Source organism: Opisthorchis viverrini, assembly GCF_000715545.1.
Source record: "Opisthorchis viverrini unplaced genomic scaffold opera_v5_98, whole genome shotgun sequence".
NCBI classification, from domain to species: Eukaryota; Metazoa; Platyhelminthes; class Trematoda; order Opisthorchiida; family Opisthorchiidae; genus Opisthorchis; species Opisthorchis viverrini.
This window is the reverse complement of record NW_008751755.1, coordinates 790,013-797,018: the sequence shown is the minus strand read 5'-3', so window position 1 is coordinate 797,018 and position 7,006 is coordinate 790,013.

The following is a 7,006-nucleotide window of genomic DNA, read 5'->3' as shown; positions in this document are numbered from 1 at the left end:
AGCTAGGCACCGAAAGGGTGCTACAGATGAACGTGTCACTGGTCGCAGTGTACAAAAACACCACCTGAATGGTGCTCCTATGACACTTTATTTTCGTGATGCTGTGCGGTTTGAGTGAAAGTTCTGTATGAACAAGACATTCACGCCACCGTCAGTTCAGAGTGCAGGTCTTCACGAATTGCGTATTCCATGATACACCCCACCATGTATCGGACACGTTTTTATGATGGCTTGTATATTCATGACTTCGACAGACTTCGACGAATCTGAAACATCATCGCTAAGTGAACTCACGACAAAGTCAGTCATCACCTGGGCCAACTGTTGGGAAGCTACAACGATTCTCGCTTTCAGAAATGTTTAAGGCATCCACTGAAGCCACTGATGGCATTGTGTGCATTAATTGTTTGTTGAGGAGTAAAGTCGGGCTTGTTGCGAAAGTTTGCGAATCATCCTCGATCTTCGTGATGATTGAGAATCATATACTAGGAATGCGGCCAGCCAGGGCCATTCTAGCAGTTGATTATTTGCGCGCTATCTACGGAGATGAGACGGGCACTCACTGCACTTACTCAGAGGATGTAGAGGGGATGGGGATAGGAACGGTTACGACTGGAGTAACACCATGGTTTCTGAGGAGTACAAGCGGGGTGAGTGAAGGGAGGAACAGGAAAGTTGGAGCAAGGAAAGTTGATTAAAGTTGAACCTTTACAAGCACCAAAAACATAGATTTTCTGACCGTTTCAAAACACTATGGGCCAGCAACGAATGAAATCTTTACAGTCGTATTCGACCTACCCTTTAACGGGCCCTCCGTGAAAAACAACAACTCCAATTAAAGCCATTCTACCGCGAGCTCTGTCCGAAGTATAAATCTTTGGAGAGACCACTCCACACAGTGACTTCTGTAGGCATCTCTGAGTCTCATTTGCTATTTAGGCAAAGATCAGAATTCAAGCTTCATATTCTGAGTTTCCTAGCATCAATCGGGCTGTTATGCACCCAGAGCACACACAAACTTCCTCGCACTACTAACAATCTATGAGTAGCTCAGTGAAAGAATAAACTTCACTCGTTAAGTTAAACTTCCATCTACGAAGTCGTTGTTCGAGAAGCCAGTCAACACGTGTGGCCGCTTGATGTGGATCCCGTGATCGAAGGATGAGCGACGCTAAATCTTGTCAAAGTGCGAGTTACTCACGCCGTTGATCAGCTGCCCGCGGCTGAACGGTTAAATGTTCAAACTACTAGCCAGGAGGTCGCGGGTTCAAGGCTCGCCGGAGTTTTGTGAGATGCGCACTGATGATGATCCCAATAAGGATGAAACAGCTGTACAGTGCCTCTGGGCTTTCCAGCGCAGATCGGCTTCACTTACAGGACGAAATCTCCATATAAAAACACAAGTTCGTTTCCAAAGTAGTGGGTGTTTTCTGACCTGAACTCCAACTACCACGATAACGCTACAAAAAATAGTTTATATTTCCTCTATGAAGACCACATTTTAGATTATGCCGGTAACTAATGGCTCTCAGAGTAGTTACATCCCTCTTACAATAGTCCCACCAAGGACATGCCTCGTGTTTTATGCAATTGTGACAACTTCAATACCTGGTACTCTTGTATAAGTACAATTTAAAAATATCGATCTGTAGTGCTGTGTTTCAAGAGTATCCCTGTAAAGCAACAACATATTGCGATTGCCATCAAAAGTTGAGGGTTTGCTTAAATCCGGTTCCTCTTGGATTGCTATATTTTTTCTCAAAGATTCTAACTAACTCACACCTTGTTAATTGTTTGTTTTTCATTGGGTGAATACTCGGTTGGACTCTCATCATATGTTCCTTCAAATTACGTTCAGTCTCAACAATGAAATGTATCACTGAATCGCTCTTTCTTTGTCTCCCATAAAACCCGCCCCAGAAACGTGATTGGTGCTTTCGCATGAAAACAACGACTTTGTCTATCAAATTTCTCAATTAAAAATTGTACCTTCAACTTGCTTTCTTATCAAACATATAGTAATGGGGCAAGTTTAGAAGCAAGGTCATCTTAAAAAGGACACCAGGCAAATATGAGACATCCTGCTAAGTTAATATCCTTTTTCGCAGGATTAAAAGCGCTTAAGACCGAAATGCGAAGTCCTTCTAACTGGACCAGATGTCATTACTGTGAGTTTGAAAACCCCCTATTCAGTAGCCGAATTTATCATGTTGGGGGAGCGTTATTAAACCGTCACCTTAATGGTGTTCGCATAAGATCTACGAGGGACTGAAAACTGAAAACACTCAGTCATTACACCCTTCACTTTGTTGATGTTTGATGGCGGACCTTGGGTTTCAGCATAATGATGCGGCAGTAAACATCACTTATTCGTTGGAATCAGAGCTGCTATTCCATAAAATGCATCTGAACTGACCTGGAGATCATCGACTTTGAAGCGCAAGCACATTGTCCACACAATCAAGAAGTCTTGGAAGCGCACAAGGAAGAGGAACGAAATCTGGGGAAAGAAGACCTCCTGGGTTGTCCTTAGGCGACCTAAAGCAAAACTCCGAGATAGACCATCCAAAGGTGGGGACGCCCTCCTGGAAAGCATCCCGTTCTAGATTTTCCTTACCCTGCCCAGCTGAGCTCAAATATCAATTACATGAGGTATTTACTCTGGTGTAAGATCTGCAGGCTTCTCCTAGACGATCTGCCTGAGAGTATCAGCCCGCGCAGAAGTACCGCTTGTGTTTATGCAGGAAGTCGTAGCTCGAACTTACCTGCTGCCATTAGCTGTTTCGACTGTCCTGCCATTTTTTGGGCCAGCCCATGGACGTTCCATTTGGTTCGTGTGGGATTCAAGCCTAGCCAATCCATTGATCATGCTGGGGTGACCTTACCATTCACGAGCTTCGTTTGGTGACTCCTCTTGTCATGCCTTTTGATATGGCTACCTCGGTCAAGTCGCTGGCGGTGCAAATTTGAGCTTGTGTTGGTTCGAAGACCTCCCAACCCGTTTTGCAGCTCTACATGTAATGATTTTCACTTTTTCTATGGTTTTCATTTACTTATTTCATGGGTATTGAATCAATTCTTCGAAATCGCATTATGGTCCCTCACTATATCCAACAGAAAACATACATTCGGCCTAGCAAGATACACTCATTTTCACACTTATTTGGTTTTGTGAGAGACTAACCTGGAACCCATCTGAATCTCCCGTTTGTGATGTTTTCAGGTAACTGAGTGTATTGAACCAGGCCGCCTCGTGTTTCAGTCGCTACGATATTCCAGATATCGCGATATATGNGCCTCATGTTTCAGTCGCTACGATATTTGAAATATCGCGATACATGTATATCTTTGTAATGTACTACTCATAAGGTTGCTGAAAATCCATCGACAGCCCACGACCAGTTTCCCCCTTCTTGGGGCTCATCAGGTAGGCGCAGTCCCCGGGTTTCCGTCAGCCTTATGTTCTACTTGAAACCAAATTGCACGGAATTCGAGAATATACATTCATTTGCAAACAAATTTGGTTTTTTTCCTGGAAATATCACAAACGAAGGATTCAGCTTGGATCCAGATAAGTCCCTCAAAAAACCAAATTAGCCTGCAAATGTGTGTATTTCGCTAATTCCGTGTAATTTGGTTTCAAGTAAAAAATGTGGTTGACGGAAACACGCGGCATCAGATATTTCATGGACCATCATAGTTGACAGCATAACCTCGGTGTTCAATACTAAGGCTCTGCTAGCGTAAAACCACAAATGGTTTGAAATTCTTCTTGCGAAAAAGAGAACAAAAGTAGGTGGGGAAGGGCTTCATTGTTAGCCTACCTCAGTCATTCCCAAATACTTACACATCCACATACTCATTCAGCACTTATTCTGTATTGAAACTAGTAACAAGAATGCCACCGAAAGAGATTATCAGCTCCATCTAGCAACCAACCATGAATTGGATTAAGCAGACTCCATCCTGGAAGGCGAGAGGAGCCCAAAACAACCGGATATTTCATACTCAGTTTCACTTGCCAGATGAAATTTTGACCATTTGCCTGCTTGCTTCATTCCTTATTTGGCAGAGAAGACAGCAGTCTCTGTCGAGTGATATTTTCAGTAAGCGTAACACACGATCAAACCAACGAAGCTTTTGGTGCTAAAGGTATTCTTTGATGGAAGTTCCAGCTGAACACTCACTGTCTAATCATCTCATTGCGGATTCGCTGGCGAGTTCTTTTCTGAAGCAACGTTTACTAAAAGGCTACTTCAAAAGCCATAAAAAAGCGGTCCGCTACATACATCCTTTGGGATCCAGAGACATGCCACTCTGCAGCCATAGGTGCCTCAAATGAGCAAACGCGATCCGAGGCTTGGAGACTCGTGCATTAACCTCGATTGTCACACAGCGCCCGTGACTAATAGAACATACATAAAACGTTCCTCAAATCCCAGTGTCTCTCCCTGTATTTTCAGTGGCGTATTCCACGACTGTATGTCTGAAAGAACGAGCTTACACTTTGTGAGTTCAAAGCGCGCGCTAATGACCGGATCAATGTGGTCTGTTTATCCATAAACTTTTGGCTTCTCCTATTCAGAAGAGAAAATATTGTCGTACATTTTTCAGATTGATAAGACATGCGTTGACCACAGGGTTTTGTTGATCTTCTGGCGTTCTTCTAATCACCTCGTCATTCATGAAAGTGCACAGAAATTGAAAGAACGGGCATCCTTCTCGGACTTCAGTTGTGTTTGGAAGCTTATTGCAATACTATCTATCTAGTCTTGCATACTTTCTGTTGCAGGTACTGTGCTTTGCTGTTGTAAACACGGCTGCTTTCGCAGAGTTTTTGAGTTTTTCTGATAAATTTTCTTCCACATTCGCTGTTAAAATGTGCGCCGCCCAGATCGGCTCTCTTTTTTTTCGAAAATGTCGCCCTGCCGTATCTATTATCCTCGGACAGAACTTCTATACAAGTTCTTCAATGGTTATCATCATAACAGATCAACGTATTTTAGGCATTAGCTCAACGCCACTACCAGTCCCATTATGAAGGTCAACAATAATTCACGTTAAAATCAGCGGCTATACACGTAAATGTGAAAAACGTAACAGCTGAATCGAAGTAGCTATAATTCATTACTGGAAGGCGGGTGGAGCTAGATTCCACTGCCACAAAGCTCGTATCTACTAACTTGGCACTAAGATGTTTGCGGGCATTTGGTACTGCATTTCTTTTATTGACAGAGGCGTCTTCATACACCTGAGGTATCTATAACTTGAAGCTAGATTTTGCTCGTAAAAGTATGATAATAAGAGCAGAAGACCCTATCGGGCCAATACATCGCAAAAACTGCCTCTAATAGATTCCCTTTCCAGAATGTTCGGCCTGATATATAGGACAGAGAGCGGGGCGAATTCCTGTGCATATTCTCCTCCACGATGGAGTTTAAAAAAAATTGAACACCGCTCAGACATCGCACTTTACACACTTTAGTCAAACCATCAGATCAACTTTGAGGGTACACTCATACTCCAGTCAGGACTCAAGTTTCACGTAGAACGAGCGTGCACTGAAGCATTGGAGACTAAACTGCATCAGCCTCGAAAGTGACGCATCACAGTCAGCACAACAGCAAAGCAAGGCATCCCCTAATCAAAGTACACAAAATGCTGTGCACCCATGCTGGTTGCACTTGACTGCCAGCTGATCTCAGGAACACACCAGTCGGCAAATATGATAGTGGACCCACTTTACCCGTATTCAACTTATTGTACAAATCATTGAGAAGCGTTGCTGATGGCAATCGAAACGGTGGACTATAACTTCTTTTTATACTATGCTGTTTTGACTTTACGTTTCCGTATCATGCATCGCATGGTGATCAAACTTTTCAACACTACCCGAGCAAACTCTGGCCCAGAACTCGCAAAACACAGAGAGTTATAGTGCGCTACTCATTTAGGAATGCCATTTAGAGCCGGAAAATACGTTTCTGCAATGACATTTCCTAATAAATGGTCTTATGGCTAACTGAACCCGGGAGAAGCAACAGTGTATTGCGTAGCCTTTAATACTAATGTCATTCTGACCTAGAAGACAACCAGAAACCACAGAGAGCTAACATGAAGCAGACTGAAAAAGCATGCGATGTTGGTAGACTTTGTTCATTGCACTTTCACTGGTAGCATACTCTCCTTGACCATGACAGAGCTCACTTGATTTCGAGCCTTTCCAACCATGATTTGAAGTTGAGCTCAAACAGTATACTGATCTTACTTTGACCTTACTTTGTCCAACCGATGATGGCACCTTTGACTATTCCTGAGTGTCACAGTAGACATGAAAGCTGTCACCTTAACCATTGGAAACCACACAGTAGTTATTGCTGGAATCCGGTAGTTTTAGCCAAATTTGGTATTTGATTCTTTTGTCTCTCATTAGGTGGGCGCCAAATGATCGGACATCTGACTCTGTGGCAATCAGCTTTGCATTGTTGGACTAGCTAGTACAGAGGCAAACCACTGGGATGTTTTAGCCATCACTTCTTACAGAGAACTGGATAAGTTCCAAACCTTGGGTCTTGGGGCTGACCGGATGCCTTAGCGTAAACTAGATACCCGTTCAGTTATCACCATTCAGTAGTAGCCAGACCACCTGAATTAATCAGTTGCTAATTGAACCGAAGTTTTGTGCTTAATTCATCATCATCATCATCGTCATCATCATCATCATCGACAGCATGACATCAGTGTTCAACACAGATGCTTCACTGCCGTACAACCATGATTTTTATATGAAAGCCTTATTGTAAAGAAAAGAGTAAAGTTGAAAGGGGAAGGGACTTAGTGCTAGCTTACCACAGTCATTCCGAGGTGCCTATGCCTCCAAACACTCACTCGGGCGATCTGGATAGAAACTGACCACAAGAACGCCACTGACATCGGTTGACAGTCATATCTTGTAGTGTCTCCAACCAGGCACAGTGAGGATCACGCGGTCCCCATCCTGGAAGGC